Here is a 25087-nt window from a genome sequence, read left to right as displayed (position 1 = left end):
CTTAGCAGGAAAAGGCATTTGCTTTTGAACCCAAGGTTCTCTTTCATTACCATGTTTCTTAGCAATAAAATCTTCTTTAGTATACTTTTTATTTTTAGCATGCTTTTCAGGTTCATCTTCACCCTCTTCTTTATCAGAAGCATCATTCTTATCATTATCTTTATCATGTTCATTACCACTTTCAGTTTCAACATCAGAAATAGAAATACTATTAGGATCATTAACAGGCTCAGAGGATTCTACAACAGTTTTATGTTTCTTCTTTTTCTTAGAAGGAGCACTAGTTTCAGTTCGTTGAGAATCTTGTTCAACTCTTTTGGGATGCCCCTCAGGATATAGAGGATCCTGAGTAGAAACACTGCCTCTAGTTGTTACTTCATAAGCATGTTTTTCTTTAGAACTATTTTTTAACAAGTCAATTTGCACTTTAGTGAGTTGATCAATTTGAGTTCGAACCATATGAAAAGGTTTAACAAGCATCTTAACATCATTGGAGGTTCTCTCCACAATATCATGCAATTTACTAATAGCTTGAGAATTTTCCATTAAATGATTCTCTACTCTCATATTAAAATTATTTTGCTTAACAATATAATTATCAAACTCATCTAAACATTGAGCAGGAGGTTTTGAATAAGGAATATCTTCCCTAGTAAAGCGTTGAAGAGAGTGTACCTCAATCATGGATGAAGGGGGAGTTATCTTACATAAATCTTCTATGGGGGGTAAATTATTCACATCTTCAGATTTAATACCTTTATCCTTAAGAGATTTCTTGGCTTCCCTCATATCTTCATCATTTAATTTGATCATACCCCTCTTCTTCAATATTGGCGTCGGGGTTGGTTCAGGTGTAGTCCAATCATCATGATTTCGGCCTATTCTAGCCAATAATTCTTCAGCTTCGTCTGGAGTTCTTTTCCTGAAAACACAACCAGCACAAATATCCAGGTATGCCCTAGACTCAATGGTTAGTCCACTATAAAATATATCAAGTAAATCATGCTTTTCCACATCATGTCCAGGCCGAGCTCTGATAAGAGAGCAAAACCTTGCCCAAGCTTCAGGCAATTTCTCTCCATCTTCCTAGTCAAAACTATAAATTTTCTGCAAAGCAATATGTCGAGCACTAGCAGGAAAGTATTTTCGAAAGAAAACATCAAGCAAACCACTTGGACTATCAATAGAATCAGGAGGCAAACTATTATACCAAGTTTTAGCATCATCCTTTAGTGAGAAAGGAAAAATTTTAACAACAAAATAAGTACGCTTCTTGATATCATCAGAAAACAAGCTACTCAAAGTAGAAAGCTCATTCATGTGTTCTACAGCACTTTCTTTTTCAGTACCACAAAAAGGTGTTTTCTCAACAATAGATATATGAGATAAATCAAGAGAAAAATCATAATCCTTATCCTTAATGTTTATAGGAGATGTGGCAAATTTAGGATCAGGAGACAGTTTATATCTAACAGTATGTTGTGCAAGAAGCTTTTTAATATTACTTGTACCAGTAGTACCATTGCATTTATCAATAAAATCATCATCAAGTTCCACATAATCTTCATCAAGATTATCACTAGAGTATTCAACAGACTCGGGTGAATTAACAGGTGTAAAATTATTTTCATTAGGAGTTTCATCATTTTCAATTCGTCTAGACCTAGCAATTGTAGCATCTAGAAAAGATCCTAACGAACCAGTATCATCAAGCACAGTAGAAGCATCATCAAAATTATAAGAATTTTCAGATTCAGCAGAAGTACCAGCATGTGCAGCTTGTGGTGGTGAAACAAGTTGACTTATTGATGGCGTGTAACTCACACGTTCGTTGGGAACCCCAAGAGGAAGGTATGATGCGCACAGCAGCAAGTTTTCCCTCAGAAAGAAACCAAGGTTTATCGAACCAGGAGGAGCCAAGAAGCACGTTGAAGGTTGATGGCGGCGGGATGTAGTGCGGCGCAACACCAGGGATTCCGGCGCCAACGTGGAACCTGCACAACACAACCAAAGTACTTTGCCCCAACGAAACAGTGAGGTTGTCAATCTCACCGGCTTGCTGTAACAAAGGATTAACCGTATTGTGTGGAAGATGATTGTTTGCAGAAAACAGTAAAACAGTATTGCAGTAGATTGTATTTCAGTAAAGAGAATTGGACCGGGGTCCACAGTTCACTAGAGGTGTCTCTCCCATAAGACAAACAGCATGTTGGGTGAACAAATTACAGTTGGGCAATTGACAAATAAAGAGAGCATGACCATGCACATACATATCATGATGAGTATAGTGAGATTTAATTGGGCATTACGACAAAGTACATAGACCGCCATCCAACTACATCTATGCCTAAAAAGTCCACCTTCAGGTTATCATCCGAACCCCTTCCAGTATTAAGTTGCAAAGCAACAGACAATTGCATTAAGTATGGTGCGTAATGTAATCAACAACTACATCCTTAGACATAGCATCAATGTTTTATCCCTAGTGGCAACAGCACAACACAACCTTAGAACTTTCTCTCACCGTCCTGTGTCAATGCAGCATGAACCCACTATCGAGCATAAATACTCCCTCTTGGAGTTACAAGCATCTACTTGGCCAGAGCATCTACTAGTAACGGAGAGCATGCAAGATCATAAACAACACATAGATATAACTTTGATAATCAACATAACAAGTATTCTCTATTCATCGGATCCCAACAAACGCAACATATAGAATTACAGATATATGATCTTGATCATGTTAGGCAGCTCACAAGATCCGACAATGATAGCACAATGGGGAGAAGACAACCATCTAGCTACTGCTATGGACCCATAGTCCAGGGGTAGACTACTCACACATCACACCGGAGGCGACCATGGCGGCGTAGAGTCCTCCGGGAGATGATTCCCCTCTCCGGCAGGGTGCCGGAGGCGATCTCCTGGATCCCCCGAGATGGGATCGGCGTTGGCGGCGTCTCTGGAAGGTTTTCCGTATCGTGGCTCTCGGTACTGGGGGTTTCGTCACGGAGGCTTTAAGTAGGCGGAAGGGCAAGTCAGGAGGGGGCACAGGGGCCCCAGATGACAGGGCGGCGCGGCCAAGGGGGGGGCCGCGCCGCCCTAGGGTTTGGGCACCCTGTGGCCCCACTTCGTTTCGTCTTCGGACTTCTGGAAGCTTCGTGGCAAAATAGGACCCTGGGCGTTGATTTCGTCCAATTCCGAGAATATTTCCTTACTAGGATTTCTGAAACCAAAAACAGCAGAAAACAGCAACTGGCACTTCGGCATCTTGTTAATAGGTTAGTTCCAGAAAATGCACGAATATGACATAAAGTGTGCATAAAACATGTAGATAACATCAATAATGTGGCATGGAACATAAGAAATTATCGATACGTCGGAGACGTATGAGCATCCCCAAGCTTAGTTCTGCTCGTCCCGAGCAGGTAAAACGATAACACAGATAATTTGTGGAGTGACATGCCATCATAATCTTGATCATACTATTTGTAAAGCATATGTAGTGAATGCAGCGATCAAAACAATGTATATGACATGAGTAAACAAGTGAATCATAAAGCAAAGACTTTTCATGAATAGCACTTCAAGACAAGCATCAATAAGTCTTGCATAAGAGTTAACTCATAAAGCAATAATTCAAAGTAAAATCATTGAAGCAACACAAAGGAAGATGAAGTTTCAGCGGTTGCTTTCAACTTATAACATGTATATCTCATGGATATTGTCAACATAGAGTAATATAATAAGTGCAATAAGCAAGTATGTAGGAATCAATGCACAGTTCACACAAGTGTTTGCTTCTTGAGGTGGAGAGAAATAGGTGAACTGACTCAACATTGAAAGTAAAAGAATGGTCCTCCATTGAGGAAAAACATCGATTGCTATATTTGTGCTAGAGCTTTGATTTTGAAAATATGAAACAATTTTGTCAACGGTAGTAATAAAGCATATGTATCATGTAAATTATATCTTACAAGTTGCAAGCCTCATGCATAGTGTACTAATAGTGCCCGCACCTTGTCCTAATTAGCTTGGACTACCGGATCATCACAATGTACATGTTTTTACCAAGTGTCACAAAGGGGTACCTCTATGCCGCCTGTACAAAGGTCTAAGGAGAAAGCTCGCATTGGATTTCTCGCTATTGATTATTCTTCAACTTAGACATCCATACCGGGACAACATAGACAACAGATAATGGACTCCTCTTTTATGCATAAGCATGTAACAACAATTAATAATTTTCTCATTTGAGATTGAGGATATATGTCCAAAACTGAAACTTCCACCATGGATCATGGCTTTAGTTAGCGGCCCAATGTTCTTCTCTAACAATATGCATGCTTAACCATAAGGTGGTAGATCTCTCTTACTTCAGACAAGACGGACATGCATAGCAACTCACATGAAATTCAACAAAGAATAGTTGATGGCGTCCCCAGTGAACATGGTTATCGCACAACAAGCAACTTAATAAGAGATAAAGTGCATAATTACATATTCAATACCACAATAGTTTTTAAGCTATTTGTCCCATGAGCTATATATTGCAAAGGTGAATGATGGAATTTAAAGGTAGCACTCAAGCAATTTACTTTGGAATGGCGGAAAATACCATGTAGTAGGTAGGTATGGTGGACACAAATGGCATAGTGGTTGGCTCAAGTATTTGGATGCATGAGAAGTATTCCCTCTCGATACAAGGTTTAGGCTAGCAAGGCTTATTTGAAACAAACACAAGGATGAACCGGTGCAGCAAAACTCACATAAAAGACATATTGAAAACATTATAAGACTCTACACCGTCTTCCTTGTTGTTCAAACTCAATACTAGAAATTATCTAGACCTTAGAGAAACCAAATATGCAAACCAAATTTTAGCATGCTCTATGTATTTCTTCATTAATGGGTGCAAAGCATATGATGCAAGAGCTTAATCATGAACACAAAAATTGCCAAGTATCACATTACCCAAGACATTAATAGCAATTACTACATGTATCATTTTCCAATTCCAACCATATAACAATTTAACGAAGGAGAAACTTCGCCATGAATACTATGAGTAGAAACCAAGGACATACTTGTCCATATGCTACAGCGGAGCGTGTCTCTCTCCCATAAAGTGAATGCTAGGATCCATTTTATTCAAACAAAACAAAAACAAAAACAAACCGACGCTCCAAGCAAAGCACATAAGATGTGATGGAATAAAAATATAGTTTCAGGGGAGGAACCTGATAATGTTGTCGATGAAGAAGGGGATGCCTTGGGCATCCCCAAGCTTAGACGCTTGAGTCTTCTTAGAATATGCAGGGGTGAACCACCGGGGCATCCCCAAGCTTAGAGCTTTCACTCTCCTTGATCATGTTGCATCATACTCCTCTCTTGATCCTTGAAAACTTCCTCCACACCAAACTCGAAACAACTCATTAGAGGGTTAGTGCACAATAAAAATTAACATATTCAGAGGTGACACAATCATTCTTAACACTTCTGGACATTGCATAATGCTACTGGACATTAGTGGATCAAACAAATTCATCCATCATAACAAAAGAGGCAATGCGAAATAAAAGGCAGAATCTGTCAAAACAGAACAGTTCGTATTGACGAATTTTAAAATGGCACCAGACTTGCTCAAATGAAAATGCTCAAATTGAATGAAAGTTGCGTACATATCTGAGGATCATGCACGTAAATTGGCTTAATTTTATGAGCTACCTACAGGGAGGTAGACCCAGATTCGTGACAGCAAAGAAATCTGGAACTGCGCAGTAATCCAAATCTAGTACTTACTTTTCTATCATCGGCTTAACTTGGCACAACAAAACACAAAACTAAGATAAGGAGAGGTTGCTACAGTAGTAAACAACTTCCAAGACACAAAATAAAAACAAAGTACTGTAGGTAAAAACATGGGTTGTCTCCCATAAGCGCTTTTCTTTAACGCCTTTCAGCTAGGCGCAGAAAGTGTGTATCAAGTATTATCGGAGAGTGGTGTATCGTTATTATGAGCTCCCCCATCCGCAGTGGTACTAAGGGCTTTGTCAATTTTAGGCCTATAATAATACTTCTTTGGTTTAGGCACTTTAGAGACATACATAAACTTTTGCTCCTTACCCACATAAGCTTTCTCCTTATATTTAAGAGAAGAAAATGTTGAACCCAAGGTTCCCATAACCTTTTCAAGTTCATCAATCCTATTGATTTGATCATCATGGACAACACAAGTTCCTAGGACACTAATTCTTTCATCAATTCCTCCTAAGGATTTATCAAGTTCATCAGTTTTATCAAGTAACATTTCCAATTCAGCTTCAATACTTGGAAAATTTTTCTCTATGGTTTCCAATTTTTTCATAACATCTTCAAGAGAGATTTCAGTTTTAACTTTATCAACAGGGGGTATTCCAAATAAACTCTCAATAATGCAACTAGCTTCTAATGCAGGAGTACTTAGGAAGTCACCTTTTGCGAGACTATCAAGAACATATCTATTCCAGCTAGAGATACCAACATAAAAATTCCTGAGTAAAATAATGGTGGAGTGTTTCTTAGTGCATCTATTATGGGCATCACTAATTCTATACCAAGCATCTCTCAAACATTCTCCCCCTCGTTGCTTAAACGTACGAACTTCAACTTCAGGATTACTCATTTTAGTAGTAGTAAATAAAGCAAACTAGATAAAGTAAATGCAAGTAACTAATTTTTTTGTGTTTTTGATATAGCAAACAAGATAGCAAATAAAGTAAATCTAGCAACTAATTTTTTTGTATTTTGATTTAGTGCAGCAAACAAAGTAGTAAATAAAACTAAGCAAGACAAAAACAAAGTAAAGAGATTGAGAAGTGGAGACTCCCCTTGCAGCGTGTCTTGATCTCCCCGGCAACGGCGCCAGAAATCTAGCTTGATGGCGTGTAACTCACACGTTCGTTGGGAACCCCAAGAGGAAGGTATGATGCGCACAGCAGCAAGTTTTCCCTCAGAAAGAAACCAAGGTTTATCAAACCAGGAGGAGCCAAGAAGCACGTTGAAGGTTGATGGCGGCGGGATGTAGTGCGGCGCAACACCAGGGATTCCGGCGCCAACGTGGAACCTGCACAACACAACCAAAGTACTTTGCCCCAACGAAACAGTGAGGTTGTCAATCTCACCGGCTTGCTGTAACAAAGGATTAACCGTATTGTGTGGAAGATGATTGTTTGCAGAAAACAAGAAACAGTATTGCAAAGTAGATTGTATTTCAAGAAAGAGAATTGGACCGGGGTCCACAGTTCACTAGAGGTGTCTCTCCCATAAGACAAACAGCATGTTGGGTGAACAAATTACAGTTGGGCAATTGACAAATAAAGAGAGCATGACCATGCACATACATATCATGATGAGTATAGTGAGATTTAATTGGGCATTACGACAAAGTACATAGACCGCCATCCAACTGCATCTATGCCTAAAAAGTCCACCTTCAGGTTATCATCCGAACCCCTTCCAGTATTAAGTTGCAAAGCAACAGACAATTGCATTAAGTATGGTGCGTAATGTAATCAACAACTACATCCTTAGACATAGCATCAATGTTTTATCCCTAGTGGCAACAGCACAACACAACCTTAGAACTTTCTGTCATCGTCCCAGTGTCAATGCGAGCATGAACCCACTATCGAGCATAAATACTCCCTCTTGGAGTTACAAGCATCTACTTGGCCAGAGCATCTACTAGTAACGGAGAGCATGCAAGATCATAAACAACACATAGATATAACTTTGATAATCAACATAACAAGTATTCTCTATTCATCGGATCCCAACAAACGCAACATATAGAATTACAGATAGATGATCTTGATCATGTTAGGCAGCTCACAAGATCCGACAATGATAGCACAATGGGGAGAAGACAACCATCTAGCTACTGCTATGGACCCATAGTCCAGGGGTAGACTACTCACACATCACACCGGAGGCGACCATGGCGGCGTAGAGTCCTCCGGGAGATGATTCCCCTCTCCGGCAGGGTGCCGGAGGCGATCTCCTGGATCCCCCGAGATGGGATCGGCGTTGGTGGCGTCTCTGGAAGGTTTTCCGTATCGTGGCTCTCGGTACTGGGGGTTTCGTCACGGAGGCTTTAAGTAGGCGGAAGGGCAAGTCAGGAGGGGGCACAGGGGCCCCAGATGACAGGGCGGCGCGGCCAAGGGGGGGGCCGCGCCGCCCTAGGGTTTGGGCACCCTGTGGCCCCACTTCGTTTCGTCTTCGGACTTCTGGAAGCTTCGTGACAAAATAGGACCCTGGGCGTTGATTTCGTCCAATTCCGAGAATATTTCCTTACTAGGATTTCTGAAACCAAAAACAGCAGAAAACAGCAACTGGCACTTCGGCATCTTGTTAATAGGTTAGTTCCAGAAAATGCACGAATATGACATAAAGTGTGCATAAAACATGTAGATAACATCAATAATGTGGCATGGAACATAAGAAATTATCGATACGTCGGAGACGTATCACTTATCACAGATGGTGAATCAAGAGCAGCAGAGGTACTCAGAGTTGTACCTTTTCTTGTAGTGGATGGTAATATGGCGACTTTAGGATCGGGAGGTTTACCCATGATGGAGAATTTGCAGCGAACAATATCAATCCAAGTGAAATTGCAAATAAAGCTATGCTCCCCGGCAACGGCGCCAGAAAATAGTCTTGATGACCCACAAGTATAGGGGATCGCAACAGTCTTCGCGGGAAGTAAAACCCAATTTATTGATTCGACACAAGGGGAGCCAAAGAATATTTGTAAGCCTTAACAGCGGAGTTATCAATTCAGCTGCACCTGGAAACAGACTTGCTCGCAAGAATTTATCAGTAGCAATAGTTTTATAGCAGTAGCAGTAGTGAAATATCAGCAGCAGTGTAACAAAGACAACAGTAGTGATTATAGTAAACAGCATGATTAAAATACTTTAGGCACAGGGATGGATGAACGGGTGCTGCATGGATGAGAGAAATCATGTAACAATCAAAGTAGGGCATTTGCAGATAGTAATAAAATAGTATCCAAGTACTAAACAACCATAGGCATGTGTTCCATATATAGTCGTACATGCTCGCAATGAGAAACTTGCACAACATCTTTGTCCTACCAGCCGGTGGCAGCCGGGCCTCTAGGGAATCTACTTGGTAATTAAGGTACTCCTTTTAATAGAGCACAGGAGCAAAGCATTAACACTCCGTGAACACATGTGATCCTCACATCACCGCCTTTCCCTCCGGTTGTCCCAATTTCTGTCACTTTGGGGCCTCGGGTTCCGGACAGCAACATGTGTATACAACTTGCAGGTAAGATCATAAAACAATGAATATCATCATGAAACAATAACATGTTCAGATCTGAGATCATGGCACTCGGGCCCTAGTGACAAGCATTAAGCATAACAAGTTGCAACAAGATCATAAAAGTACCATCTACGGATACTAGGCACTATGCCCTAACGATCTTATGCTATTACATGACCAATCTCATCCAATCCCTACCATCCCCTTCAGCCTACAGCGGGGGAATTACTGACACATGGATGGGGGAAACATGGCTGGACGATGGAGAGGCGTCGGTGGTGATGATGACGATGATCTCCTCCAATTCCCCGTCCCGGCGGAGTGCCAGAACGGAGTTTCTGGTCCCGAGACGGAGTTTCGCGATGGCGGCGGTGTTCTGGATGGCTTCTGGCGATTTCGTCTCACCCCCCTCCTTATGGTCTTCTGGCTCCGTCAATATTATGTGAAAATAGGCCCATTGGAATTAATCCCGGGGATTTTCCTGAAAGTTGAGTTTCTGCACAAAAACGAGACACCAGGGCAATTCTGCTGAAAACAGCGTTAGTCCGTATTAGTTGTATCCAAAATTCACAAATTAGAGGCAAAACAATAGCAAAAGTGTTCGGGAAAGTAGATACGTTTTGGACGTATCAACCGGTACTACCGCCCTTCCCTTTTTTTCTTTAAACTGCGATACGAAAACGACAATATGTCGAGCTAGGAAACTTCGATTGAGGTGAAACCAATTTTTCCGGAAAGAAGACGACGAGAGCTACCACTACACAAGGTGAAAACATGCAAAAGAGTGAGTGATGATTTTCTCATGGTCATAGAGGTGTAACCTCTCAATATGGTATATCGGCAAAATCATCACCCTTGCACATGCAACATGCGATGCATCCAGAATCCGTTTCCGATGAGCTAGAGCTTGTCATGAGAATGAACACAAGCTCTAACTTATCTCATGGATAAGAACCAAGAAGACCTAAGAAACACGATGTAATGCATGCAAGGTTTGAGCTCTCTCCGATGATGCGACCTACTATCCTATCGAGCACAAACCTTATCCTTGCGCGTTCCTCTTCCTCTCGAATTGGCAAGCTCCGCCTTCACCCTCTTCATAATTGTACATGCCACCGTCTTCCTCCAAATTACACGCCACCGTCTTCATCCATCTTCTACGCCGTCTTCATCTCTCTTCATCTTCAACACCATCTTCATTTGTCTTCTTCATTGTCCTCGATCTTCTCCATCTAGCAACCTTGAGACCATCATATGGCTATGGACATGTCCTAAGATTGATTCTCAATGCAACCGTTAGTCCATAGGGATTGTCCTCAATTACCAAAACCACATATGGGAGCTCCATGTTCTTTCAATCTCCCCCATTTTGGTAATTGATGACAATCTCTATGAGAGGGTTTAAATATGGAATTTAGCGAACAACCCAAGTTGAATATTTAGAACAAACTCCCCCATAATATATGCATGTGTGAATGAACTTGAATTTCATTGCATATACCGGCAATTAAAGTCTAGCGGAGTATCCTCTAAATATTCAACCATGCAAAGCAACAAATGCTAGGCATGAAAGGCAAATGCTTAAGAACAAAACAAAAGCAATTCCCTTAAACCCTCCAAACTTCTCCCCCATTGGCATCGATTGCCAAAATGGATGAAAGGTTTAGAAGGCCAATATAGTGAGCATTCCTCCATAAGGTGTGCATTTCTCATAATGTGAGTGAAATCAAATGCACGTATTCAATGACGAATACCGGGAGGGAATCCAACTATATTGAGGATCAAAGATTGCAAAAGGATAAGAAGGGGAGGAAGCTTCGACAAATGAAGCAAGCAATCCATGAACCAAAAAGAAACACAAGATTAATAATAAGCAAGTAAAAAACAAAGCTTGTGCCAAAAACAAGTATGAGTGCGTGAAGATGCAAATAGGATAAAATGAGCACTCATAAAATTCTTTGTGGAGCCACCAAAGATATGAACAAGAATAAAGGAATGGACTCCAACAAAGATGGATATCAAAAGATAGTGTAACATCTCTCATGTATTTAAGTTTCTCTAAGTGGACAACATCACAAAGATATTCATCCATCAAGAAACATGCACACATAAGATAGATACAAGAGAATAAGAGCGAGATATCCAAGGTGAAGTAATACAATATACCAATGAGATCTTTGCTTTATAGCACGGCCAAACGCTCATATTCATCTCATTGTACATTGAACAACTTCAACCAAAAACACCTCAAAGACATCACAAGAATCACCAAGAGAAGGAGATAGTAGAGATGCTTTGAGAGAGGCAAACAAGTATCACCAAATGAAATACCAAGGATAACCCCATGGTTGGATACAAGATAGCATGCATGAGGGGATTGATACTTGTTACCCAGATGCAATGGTGTGATGTAGTAGATATGAGTTAGTCATAACATCATAGCTCGCCTCCAATAGTCACTTGTCCTTCACTTCTTCTTCATGAGTGAGACGAGCATCCAAAGCATCACCAATGTACCTAAGACAAAGCTCAAGCACACAATGGTCCCCAAACTAATTGGGTCCGAGTAGTTAGTGAAATTACAATACATAGGACAAACTCCACGTAAATATGTGCATATGGATATGAATTTGAATTCATGCACATCTTAGCCGATTTAGGATTATGGTGGAGTTTTCCCTATGCATTGGATCAACGAAAGCAAGCACGACATAAGATATACATGAAGTAAATATGCATGCAAGACTTTCAAGAACCAAATGGAAATATGACTTGGACAAAATGCAAAATAGAACACGATGACACACAAGGGTGTGACGTGTCAAAAGGTTGTCCAACCCATATCCAAGAATCAAATCAACACAAGATTGACCCCAAAGTTCAACAAATGAACTAAACACAACGAGCAAGATGATATCCAAAACAAGCATGCTCAAGAACTTATCTCATTTTAGGAAATAAAACCAAATATAAAGAAATGAGATAACCAACTCCCAAAGAAAGCAAGGTTCCAAATAAACCAAACCCTCAACGCTTTTCATGATGGCACAAAAGTATCAAAAAGAAAAGGTTTGTCTTCCAAAGTCAAATTCTTGAAACAAGAGAGTGTTCTAACAAGCATAGGAGAGCTCCCCCAAAATTAGTGCACCATTTAGGATTTTGTGTTTGAATACAAAATGCACAAATGCGAGATCATCGCTCAACCATTGTTTATCAACACACTAAAAAGTTTCAAGTGAAATAAGGAGATCCAAAAGAAGCAAGGAAGACATATGGGAGTCTAACCCACAAGGAAAAATTCTTGGCAAGAAATGAAGCAATTGAGCACATGAGCCAAGTGTGGGGATGATCCGGAACAATACCACACAATTTATTACCAATTGTCAAAGGACAAGAGGTATTTAGGAAATATACATATGGTAGTTTGTGAGTATGTCCAAGATTATCTTCACAACAAAGAAAGCATATGGTAGAGTGGGATTTGTTTGAGCAAACATGTCACATAGGAACAAGATAATCTAAAATATCAATTCTATGTGACACAACCTCAAATATTCACATTTTCTAGGCTTGTAAGATGCACAAAGCATATTACTCCCCCATAATGTGATAAAGACATTTTTTGTGCAAGAGGCAAATAAGAACCAAGTGAGATAATTAATGGACATTATAGAATTTTCATTCATCATGTCGCACATTTTAAGATTGTGAAACGCACAAAGCACATCACTCCCCCAAAATGGGATAGTCCATTAATTTCTCACACGAGCCAACAACTAAGATATCAACAAGATGCAATAGGCTCAACTTAGAACAATTGTACATGATGTGCCACCCAACATATATAAGCAAGCAAGAAAGATAAGAAAGTAGGAGGCACAACATACACAACCACATGCAAGGTACAAAACCAACACATGTAAAAGGGGGCGAGTAACTTTCAATGTAAAGGAGTTGAGAACTCGTTACTGCAAGGAGGTGCATGGGTAAAGGATGAAAGGAATAGTACTTGACTTGAGGAAGTGAGAATGATGAAGATCCCCCAAGTCTTCATGAACTAGTCAAGCCTCCATGCCCTCCACATGTACCTATTGATCAAATTTTGGCTTGTTGGTCCCCAACCAAGTTGGGTCCTAGGAAGTTAGTCACAATAGGCTTGGCAACCCAAATGGTTCTTTTTGAGAAACCACATTGAGTGCCCATATATTTGGCAAACACATTTCCAACCTTATCTTTGCAAAGAGAATAAGCACCATCGATCAAGATAGTGTTGGATGAGTTACCACTAGTGCAAAAGGAGGAGATGTGGCCCTTCTCACGGCATATGTAGCATGTTCTTCTCTTATCCTTATTCTCACTTGAGTTCTCCACAACGGGAGCCTTGGCTTGATCCTTCTTGGGTAGCGGTCTTTCTTCAAGTCGAGGTAGACCTTGAGCTTAGCCTTGAGGTAGACCATGAGCTCCATCTTGAGGCCTCTTCCCTTGTTTCTTCTCGCCATGTGGCTTCTTCTTCAAGGGGCACGATCTAACATGATGCCCTTCAATCTTGCACTTGAAGCACACAATCTTGGCGGGGTCCTTCACATGCCCATGGCCCTTCTTCCGCTTGTGCGTGGTGGACTTGTTCTTGTTGTTGGAGTTGAATCCAAGTCCACTCTTGTCATTGGGGGATTGCTTCCCTTCATGACCCTTTACCAAGTCCTTCTTCAAATAAGTGACTTGGGCCTCGAGCTCTTCGATTTCCCCTACATGGTTAGTAACAACACAATTACTAGAGGAAGTGGAAGCTTCATTGTTAGAGCAACAAGGCAAGGTATGTAATTCACCACAAGGTATAGCAATATCATGGGTGGGTGAATTACTAGCACTAGCACATGGAATTGTAGAACAACAAGGCGTAGAAGGTAGTTCACCACAAGATAAATCAATAGCATGAGTGGGTGAACTAAAAGCACTAGCACATGGCAAAATAGCATTTTGAGAGGTAGTGCTAGTACTCACATGAGGCTCACAAGATTTTACCTTTGGCATGATAGCCTCATGAGCTAACTTTAGCAAATCATGAGAGACTAGAAGATCATCATGAGAGCTAGAAAGCTTTCCATAATTTTCTTCCAATTTATCATAATTGCTTGTTAGCAAAGCAAGTTGAGCCCTTAGCTCAACATTCTCCTTCAAGATGGATGCTTCACAAGAGGTAGAGTTAGTAGCACAAGCATTATCAATTATAGCACAAGGAGAAGGCAACTTAGCAAGCTCTATTAGGTTGAGAGCCTTAAATTGCTCATGTGACTCAGTGAGTTTGATGAGCTCACTCTCAATGGTCCTAGAACCATTTTTGAGAAGCTCAAAATCCTCAAGGAGTTTGGCATGAGCAATTACTAGCTCATCATTTTTAATTTGAAAATCATGTGCCACCTCTAAAGCTCTATCACGAGATTCCTTTACTTTAGATAGCTCTAGAGTAAAGGTCTCCTCAAGAGATTCATTGATGGTTTGTTGTTCTTCAAGAGCTTCACTAAGAGTTGCAATCTCTTTTGCATACTCGCGCTCATGCCCTTCCATTTTCTCAATAAGTTTTGTGCTCTCAATGGCAAAAGCCAAGATTTTCATGAAGTTGGAGCAAGCAAATTTCTTCTTATGAAGAGCATGAAAAACCAACTCACCCATCATGTTTAAGGAAGCAACATTAAGTCCTTCCATATCATCATCCTCATCATCACTAGATATATAGGGTTCCAAGGAAGGAGATACCTTAGAAGCCTTAGCCATAAGGCAAGTGTAGGAACCGTGCGATGATGAAGAAGATGAACTACTTGAAGCTCCATCCAAGATCTTGTCTTGGCCCATAGTATCTTCGGTTTCCTCTACATTGTTAGTCACACAAATACTAGAGGAAAGCAAAGTATCTTCATTATGGCAACAAGATAAGGGAAGCATATCATCATGGGATGAAGACATGCAAGGACTATCAACACTAGCATGTAAAGCATTTATAGTGCTATAAGTGTTCAAGTCCAAAGATGAAACATTGCAATGGGATAGGGATGAAGAATCATGAAGAGAGGGCTCACCATTGATGTCTACGCACGCTTCTTTTCCTGTAGACAGTGTTGGGCCTCCAAGAGAAGAGGTTTGTAGAACAGCAGCAAGTTTCCCTTAAGTGAATCACCCAAGGTTTATCGAACTCAGGGAGGAAGAGGTCAAAGATATCCCTCTCAAGCAACCCTGCAATTACGATACAAGAAGTCTCTTGTGTCCCCAACACACCTAATACACTTGTCAGATGTATAGGTGCACTAGTTCGGCGAAGAGGTAGTGAAATACAAGTAATATGGATGGATATGAGTGGTAATAGCAATCTGAATAAAATATGGCAGTGAGTAAACATGCAACAGAACAGTAAATAAACGGAGATTCGATGTTTGGAAACAAGGCCTAGGGATCCGACTTTCACTAGTGGACACTCTCAACATTGATCACATAACTGAAACTACTCTACACTCTCTTGTTGGATGATGAACACCATTAATTGTGTAGGGCTACAAGAGCACCTCAATGCCGGAGTTAACAAGCTCCACAACATTGAATGTTCATATTTAAATAACCTTAGAGTGCATGATAGACCAACGCAATTATACCGAGTACTAACATAGCATGCACATTGTCAACATCAGCTATGAAAGGGGGAATAGATCACATCAATACCATCATAGTAATAGTTAACTTCATAATCTACAAGAGATCACAATCATAGCATATACCAAGTACTACATGATGCACACACTGTCAACATTACATCATGGAGGAGGAATAGACTACTTTAATAACATCACTAGAGTAGCACATAGATGATATTCAACTAGATCACAAAGAGAGAGAGATGAACGACATAGCTACAGCGGAGCCCTCAGCCCCGGGGGTGAATTACTCCCTCCTCATCATGGAGACAGCGATGGCGGTGAAGATGGCGGTGGAGACGGCGGTGGAGATGACTCCGGGGGCAATTCCCCGTCCCGGCAGGGTGCCGGAACAGAGACTTCTGTCCCCCGAATTGGAGTTTCGCGATGGCGGCTGACACGCGTACAGCACGCGACCGTTGGGAACCCCAAGTGGAAGGTGTGATGCGTACAGCAGTAAGTTTCCCTCAGTTAGAAACCAAGGTTTATCGAACCAGTAGGAGTCAAGAAGCACGTTGAAGGTTGATGGCGGCGAGATGTAGTGCGGCGCAACACCAGGGATTCCGGCGCCAACGTGGAACCTGCACAACACAAACCAAGTACTTTGCCCCAACGAAACAGCGAGGTTGTCAATCTCACCGGCTTGCTGTAACAAAGGATTAGATGTATAGTGTGGATGATGATTGTTTGCAGAAAACAGTAGAACAGTATTGCAGTAGATTGTATTTCAGTAAAGAGAATTGGACCGGGGTCCACAGTTCACTAGAGGTGTCTCTCCCATAAGATAAACAGCATGTTGGGTGAACAAATTACAGTTGGGCAATTGACAAATAAAGAGGGCATGACCATGCACATACATATTATGATGAGTATTGTGAGATTTAATTGGGCATTACGACAAAGTACATAGACCGCTATCCAGCATGCATCTATGCCTAGAAAGTCCACCTTCAGGTTATCATCCGAACCCCCTCCAGTATTAAGTTGCTAACAACAGACAATTGCATTAAGTATTGCGCGTAATGTAATCAGTAACTACATCCTCGAACATAGCACCAATGTTTTATCCCTAGTGGCAACAGCACATCCATAATCTTAGAGGTTTCTCTCACTCCCCCAGATTCACGGAGACATGAACCCACTATCGAGCATAAATACTCCCTCTTGGAGTTACTAGCATCAACTTGGCCAGAGCATCTACTAATAACGGAGAGCATGCAAGATCATAAACAACACATAGATTTAAATTGATAATCAACATAACATAGTATTCTCTATTCATCGGATCCCAACAAACACAACATATAGAATTACAGATAGATGATCTTGATCATGTTCGGCAGCTCACAAGACCCGAAAATTAAGCACAATGGGGAGAAGACAACCATCTAGCTACTGCTATGGACCCATAGTCCAGGGGTAGACTACTCACGCATCACTCCGGAGGCGACCATGGCGGCGTAGAGTCCTCCGGGAGATGATTCCCCTCTCCGGCAGGGTGCCGGAGGCGATCTCCTGAATCCCCCGATATGGGATTGGCGGCGGCGGCGTCTCTGGAAGGTTTTCCGTATCGTGGCTCTCGGTACTGGGGGTTTCGCGACGAAGGCTATTTGTAGGCGGAAGGGCAGGTCAAGGGGCGTCACGAGGGGCCCACACTATAGGTCGGTGCAGCCAGGGCTTGGGCCGCGCCGCCCTGTGGTTTGGCCACCTCGTGGCCCCACTTCGTCTCCTCTTCGGTCTTCTGGAAGCTTCGTGGCAAAATAGGACCCTGGGCGTTGATTTCGTCCAATTCCGAGAATATTTCCTTACTAGGATTTCTGAAACCAAAAACCGCAGAAAACAGCAACTGGCACTTTGGCATCTTGTTAATAGGTTAGTTCCAGAAAATGCACAAATATGACATAAAGTGTGCATAAAACATGTAGATATCATCAATAATGTGGCATGGAACATAAGAAATTATCGATACGTCGGAGATGTATCAGCATCCCCAAGCTTAGTTCTGCTCGTCCCGAGCAGGTAAAACGATAACACAGATAATTTCTGGAGTGACATGCCATCATAATCTTGATCATACTATTTGTAAAGCATATGTAGTGAATGCAGCGATCAGAACAATGTATATGACATGAGTAAACAAGTGAACCATAAAGCAAAGACTTTTCATGAATAGCACTTGAAGACAAGCATTAATAAGTCTTGCATAAGAGTTAACTCATAAAGCAATAATTCAAAGTAAAAGCATTGAAGCAACACAAAAGAAGATTAAGTTTCAGCGGTTGCTTTCAACTTGTAACATGTATATCTCATGGATATTGTCAACATAGAGTAATATAATAAGTGCAATAAGCAAGTATGTAGGAATCAATGCACAGTTCACACAAGTGTTTGCTTCTTGAGATGGAGAGAAATAGGTGAACTGACTCAACATTGAAAGTAAAAGAATGGTCCTCCATAGAGGAAAAGCATCGATTGCTATATTTGTGCTAGAGCTTTGATTTTGAAAACAAGAAACAATTTTGTCAACGGTAGTAATAAAGCATATGTATCATGTAAATTATATCTTACAAGTTGCAAGCCTCATGCATAGTATACTAATAGTGCCCGCACCTTGTCCTAATTAGCTTGGACTACCGGGATCATCGCAATGCACATGTTTTAACCAAGTGTCACAAAGGGGTACCTCTATGCCGCCTGTACAAAGGTCTAAGGAGAAAGCTCGAATCGGATTTCTCGCTATTGATTATTCTCAACTTAGACATCCATACCGGGACAACATAGACAACAGATAATGGACTCCTCTTTTATGCATAAGCATGTAACAACAATTAATTTTCTCATATGAGATTGAGGATATTGTCCAAAACTGAAACTTCCACCATGGATCATGGCTTTAGTTAGCGGCCCAATGTTCTTCTCTAACAATATGCATGCTCTAACCATAAGGTGGTAGATCGCTCTTACTTCAGACAAGACGAACATGCATAGCAACTCACATGATATTCAACAAAGAATAGTTGATGGCGTCCCCAGTGAACATGGTTATCGCACAACGAGCAACTTAATAAGAGATAAAGTGCATAAGTACATATTCAATACCACAATAGTTTTTAAGCTATTTGTCCCATGAGCTATATATTGTAAAGGTGAAGAATGGAAATTTAAAGGTAGCACTCAAGCAATTTACTTTGAAATGGCGGAGAAATACCATGTAGTAGGTAGGTATGGTGGACACTGATGCGTGTGGTTGGCACGTCCGTTGGGAACCCCAAGAGGAAGGTGTGATGCGCACAGCGGCAAGTTTCCCTCAGTAAGAAACCAAGGTTTAATCGGACCAGTAGGAGTCAAGAAGCACGTTGAAGGTTGATGGCAGCGAGATGTAGTGCGGCGCAACACCAGGGATTCCGGCGCCAACGTGGAACCTGCACAACACAACCAAAGTACTTTGCCCCAACGAAACAGTGAGGTTGTCAATCTCACCGGCTTGCTGTAACAAAGGATTAACCGTATTGTGTGGAAGATGATTGTTTGCAGAAAACAGTAGAACAAGTATTGCAGTAGATTGTATTTCAGTAAATAGAATTGGACCGGGGTCCACAGTTCACTAGAGGTGTCTCTCCCATAAGACAAACAGCATGTTGGGTGAACAAATTACAGTTGGGCAATTGACAAATAAAGAGAGCATGACCATGCACATACATATCATGATGAGTATAGTGAGATTTAATTGGGCATTACGACAAAGTACATAGACCGCCATCCAACTGCATCTATGCCTAAAAAGTCCACCTTCAGGTTATCATCCGAAACCCCTCCAGTATTAAGTTGCAAAGCAACAGACAATTGCATTAAGTATGGTGCGTAATGTAATCAACAACTACATCCTTAGACATAGCATCAATGTTTTATCCCTAGTGGCAACAGCACAACACAACCTTAGAACTTTCTGTCACTGTCCCAGGTGTCAATGCAGGCATGAACCCACTATCGAGCATAAGTACTCCCTCTTGGAGTTACAAGCATCTACTTGGCCAGAGCATCTACTAGTAACGGAAAGCATGCAAGATCATAAACAACACGTAGATATAACTTTGATAATCAACATAACAAGTATTCTCTATTCATCGGATCCCAACAAACGCAACATATAGAATTACAGATAGATGATCTTGATCATGTTAGGCAGCTCACAAGATTCGACAATTAAGCACAATGGGGAGAAGACAACCATCTAGCTACTGCTATGGACCCATAGTCCAGGGGTATACTACTCACTCATCACACCGGAGGCGACCATGGCGGCGTAGAGTCCTCCGGGAGATGATTCCCCTCTCCGGCAGGGTGCCGGAGGCGATCTCCTGGATCCCCCGAGATGGGATCGGCGTTGGCGGCGTCTCTGGAAGGTTTTTCGTATCGTGGCTCTCGGTACTGGGGGTTTCGTCACGGAGGCTTTAAGTAGGCGGAAGGGTAGGTCAAGAGGCGGCACGGGGTGCCCAGACCATAGGGCCGCGCGGCCAGGGCAGGGGCCGCGCCGCCCTATGCTCTGGCTGCCTCGTGGCCCCTCTTCGTTTCGTCTTCGGACTTCTGGAAGCTTCGTGGAAAAATAGGCCCCTGGGCTTTGATTTCGTCCAATTCCGAGAATATTTCCTTACTAGGATTTCTGAAACCAAAAACAGCAGAAACAAAGCAATCGGCACTTCGGCATCTTGTTAATAGGTTAGTTCCAGAAAATGCACGAATATGACATAAAGTGTGCATAAAACATGTAGATAACATCAATAATGTGGCATGGAACATAAGAAATTATCGATACGTCGGAGATGTATCAGCATCCCCAAGCTTAGTTCTGCTCGTCCCGAGCAGGTAAAACGATAACACAGATAATTTCTGGAGTGACATGCCATCATAATCTTGATCATACTATTTGTAAAGCATATGTAGTGAATGCAGCGATCAGAACAATGTATATGACATGAGTAAACAAGTGAACCATAAAGCAAAGACTTTTCATGAATAGCACTTCAAGACAAGCATTAATAAGTCTTGCATAAGAGTTAACTCATAAAGCAATAATTCAAAGTAAAAGCATTGAAGCAACACAAAAGAAGATTAAGTTTCAGCGGTTGCTTTCAACTTGTAACATGTATATCTCATGGATATTGTCAACATAGAGTAATATAATAAGTGCAATAAGCAAGTATGTAGGAATCAATGCACAGTTCACACAAGTGTTTGCTTCTTGAGATGGAGAGAAATAGGTGAACTGACTCAACATTGAAAGTAAAAGAATGGTCCTCCATAGAGGAAAAGCATCGATTGCTATATTTGTGCTAGAGCTTTGATTTTGAAAACATGAAACAATTTTGTCAACGGTAGTAATAAAGCATATGCATCATGTAAATTATATCTTATAAGTTGCAAGCCTCATGCATAGTGTACTAAACCCGCACCTCGTCCTAATTAGCTTGGACTACCGGATCATCACAATGCACTGTTTTAACCAAGTGTCACAAAGGGGTACCTCTATGCCGCCTGTACAAAGGTCTAAGGAGAAAGCTCGCATTGGATTTCTCGCTATTGATTATTCTTCAACTTAGACATCCATACCGGGACAACATAGACAACAGATAATGGACTCCTCTTTTATGCATAAGCATGTAACAACAATTAATAATTTTCTCATTTGAGATTGAGGATATATGTCCAAAACTGAAACTTCCACCATGGATCATGGCTTTAGTTAGCGGCCCAATGTTCTTCTCTAACATATGCATGCTTAACCATAAGGTGGTAGATCTCTCTTACTTCAGACAAGACGGACATGCATAGCAACTCACATGAAATTCAACAATGAATAGTTGATGGCGTCCCCAGTGAACATGGTTATCGCACAACAAGCAACTTAATAAGAGATAAAGTGCATAATTACATATTCAATACCACAATAGTTTTTAAGCTATTTGTCCCATGAGCTATATATTGCAAAGGTGAATGATGGAATTTAAAGGTAGCACTCAAGCAATTTACTTTGGAATGGCGGAAAATACCATGTAGTAGGTAGGTATGGTGGACACAAATGGCATAGTGGTTGGCTCAAGTATTTGGATGCATGAGAAGTATTCCCTCTCGATACAAGGTTTAGGCTAGCAAGGCTTATTTGAAACAAACACAAGGATGAACCGGTGCAGCAAAACTCACATAAAAGACATATTGAAAACATTATAAGACTCTACACCGTCTTCCTTGTTGTTCAAACTCAATACTAGAAATTATCTAGACCTTAGAGAAACCAAATATGCAAACCAAATTTTAGCAGGCTCTATGTATTTCTTCATTAATGGGTGCAAAGCATATGATGCAAGAGCTTAATCATGAACACAAAAATTGCCAAGTATCACATTACCCAAGACATTAATAGCAATTACTACATGTATCATTTTCCAATTCTAACCATATAACAATTTAACGAAGGAGAAACTTCGCCATGAATACTATGAGTAGAAACCAAGGACATACTTGTCCATATGCTACAGCGGAGCGTGTCTCTCTCCCATAAAGTGAATGCTAGGATCCATTTTATTCAAACAAAACAAAAACAAAAACAAACCGACGCTCCAAGCAAAGCACATAAGATGTGATGGAATAAAAATATAGTTTCAGGGGAGGAACCTGATAATGTTGTCGATGAAGAAGGGGATGCCTTGGGCATCCCCAAGCTTAGACGCTTGAGTCTTCTTAGAATATGCAGGGGTGAACCACCGGGGCATCCCCAAGCTTAGAGCTTTCACTCTCCTTGATCATGTTGCATCATACTCCTCTCTTGATCCTTGAAAACTTCCTCCACACCAAACTCGAAACAACTCATTAGAGGGTTAGTGCACAATAAAAATTAACATATTCAGAGGTGACACAATCATTCTTAACACTTCTGGACATTGCATAATGCTACTGGACATTAGTGGATCAAACAAATTCATCCATCATAACAAAAGAGGCAATGCGAAATAAAAAGGCAGAATCTGTCAAAACAGAACAGTTCGTATTGACGAATTTTAAAATGGCACCAGACTTGCTCAAATGAAAATGCTCAAATTGAATGAAAGTTGCGTACATATCTGAGGATCATGCACGTAAATTGGCTTAATTTTATGAGCTACCTACAGGGAGGTAGACCCAGATTCGTGACAGCAAAGAAATCTGGAACTGCGCAGTAATCCAAATCTAGTACTTACTTTTCTATCAACGGCTTAACTTGGCACAACAAAACACAAAACTAAGATAAGAGAGGTTGCTACAGTAGTAAACAACTTCCAAGACACAAAATAAAAACAAAGTACTGTAGGTAAAAACATGGGTTGTCTCCCATAAGCGCTTTTCTTTAACGCCTTTCAGCTAGGCGCAGAAAGTGTGTATCAAGTATTATCGGAGAGTGGTGTATCGTTATTATGAGCTCCCCCATCCGCAGTGGTACTAAGGGCTTTGTAAATTTTAGGCCTATAATAATACTTCTTTGGTTTAGGCACTTTAGAGACATATATAAACTTTTGCTCCTTACCCACATAAGCTTTCTCCTTATATTTAAGAGAAGAAAATGTTGAACCCAAGGTTCCCATAGCCTTTTCAAGTTCATCAATCCTATTGATTTGATCATCATGGACAACACAAGTTCCTAGGACACTAATTCTTTCATCAATTCCTCCTAAGGATTTATCAAGTTCATCAGTTTTATCAAGTAACATTTCCAATTCAGCTTCAATACTTGGAAAATTTTTCTCTATGGTTTCCAATTTTTTCATAACATCTTCAAGAGAGATTTCAGTTTTAACTTTATCAACAGGGGGTATTCCAAATAAACTCTCAATAATGCAACTAGCTTCTAATGCAGGAGTACTTAGGAAGTCACCTTTTGCGAGACTATCAAGAACATATCTATTCCAGCTAGAGATACCAACATAAAAATTCCTGAGTAAAATAATGGTGGAGTGTTTCTTAGTGCATCTATTATGGGCATCACTAATTCTATACCAAGCATCTCTCAAACATTCTCCCCCTCGTTGCTTAAACGTACGAACTTCAACTTCAGGATTACTCATTTTAATAGTAGTAAATAAAGCAAACTAGATAAAGTAAATGCAAGTAACTAATTTTTTTGTGTTTTTGATATAGCAAACAAGATAGCAAATAAAGTAAATCTAGCAACTAATTTTTTTGTATTTTGATTTAGTGCAGCAAACAAAGTAGTAAATAAAACTAAGCAAGACAAAAACAAAGTAAAGAGATTGAGAAGTGGAGACTCCCCTTGCAGCGTGTCTTGATCTCCCCGGCAACGGCGCCAGAAATCTAGCTTGATGGCGTGTAACTCACACGTTCGTTGGGAACCCCAAGAGGAAGGTATGATGCGCACAGCAGCAAGTTTTCCCTCAGAAAGAAACCAAGGTTTATCGAACCAGGAGGAGCCAAGAAGCACGTTGAAGGTTGATGGCGGCGGGATGTAGTGCGGCGCAACACCAGGGATTCCGGCGCCAACGTGGAACCTGCACAACACAACCAAAGTACTTTGCCCCAACGAAACAGTGAGGTTGTCAATCTCACCGGCTTGCTGTAACAAAGGATTAACCGTATTGTGTGGAAGATGATTGTTTGCAGAAAACAGTAAAACAAGTATTGCAGTAGATTGTATTTCAGTAAAGAGAATTGGACCGGGGTCCACAGTTCACTAGAGGTGTCTCTCCCATAAGACAAACAGCATGTTGGGTGAACAAATTACAGTTGGGCAATTGACAAATAAAGAGAGCATGACCATGCACATACATATCATGATGAGTATAGTGAGATTTAATTGGGCATTACGACAAAGTACATAGACCGCCATCCAACTGCATCTATGCCTAAAAAGTCCACCTTCAGGTTATCATCCGAACCCCTTCCAGTATTAAGTTGCAAAGCAACAGACAATTGCATTAAGTATGGTGCGTAATGTAATCAACAACTACATCCTTAGACATAGCATCAATGTTTTATCCCTAGTGGCAACAGCACAACACAACCTTAGAACTTTCTGTCACTGTCCC

The sequence above is a fragment of the Lolium perenne genome, chromosome 6 (genome assembly GCF_019359855.2).
Source record: "Lolium perenne isolate Kyuss_39 chromosome 6, Kyuss_2.0, whole genome shotgun sequence".
Taxonomy (NCBI): domain Eukaryota; kingdom Viridiplantae; phylum Streptophyta; class Magnoliopsida; order Poales; family Poaceae; genus Lolium; species Lolium perenne.
This window is presented reverse-complemented; position numbering follows the sequence as displayed.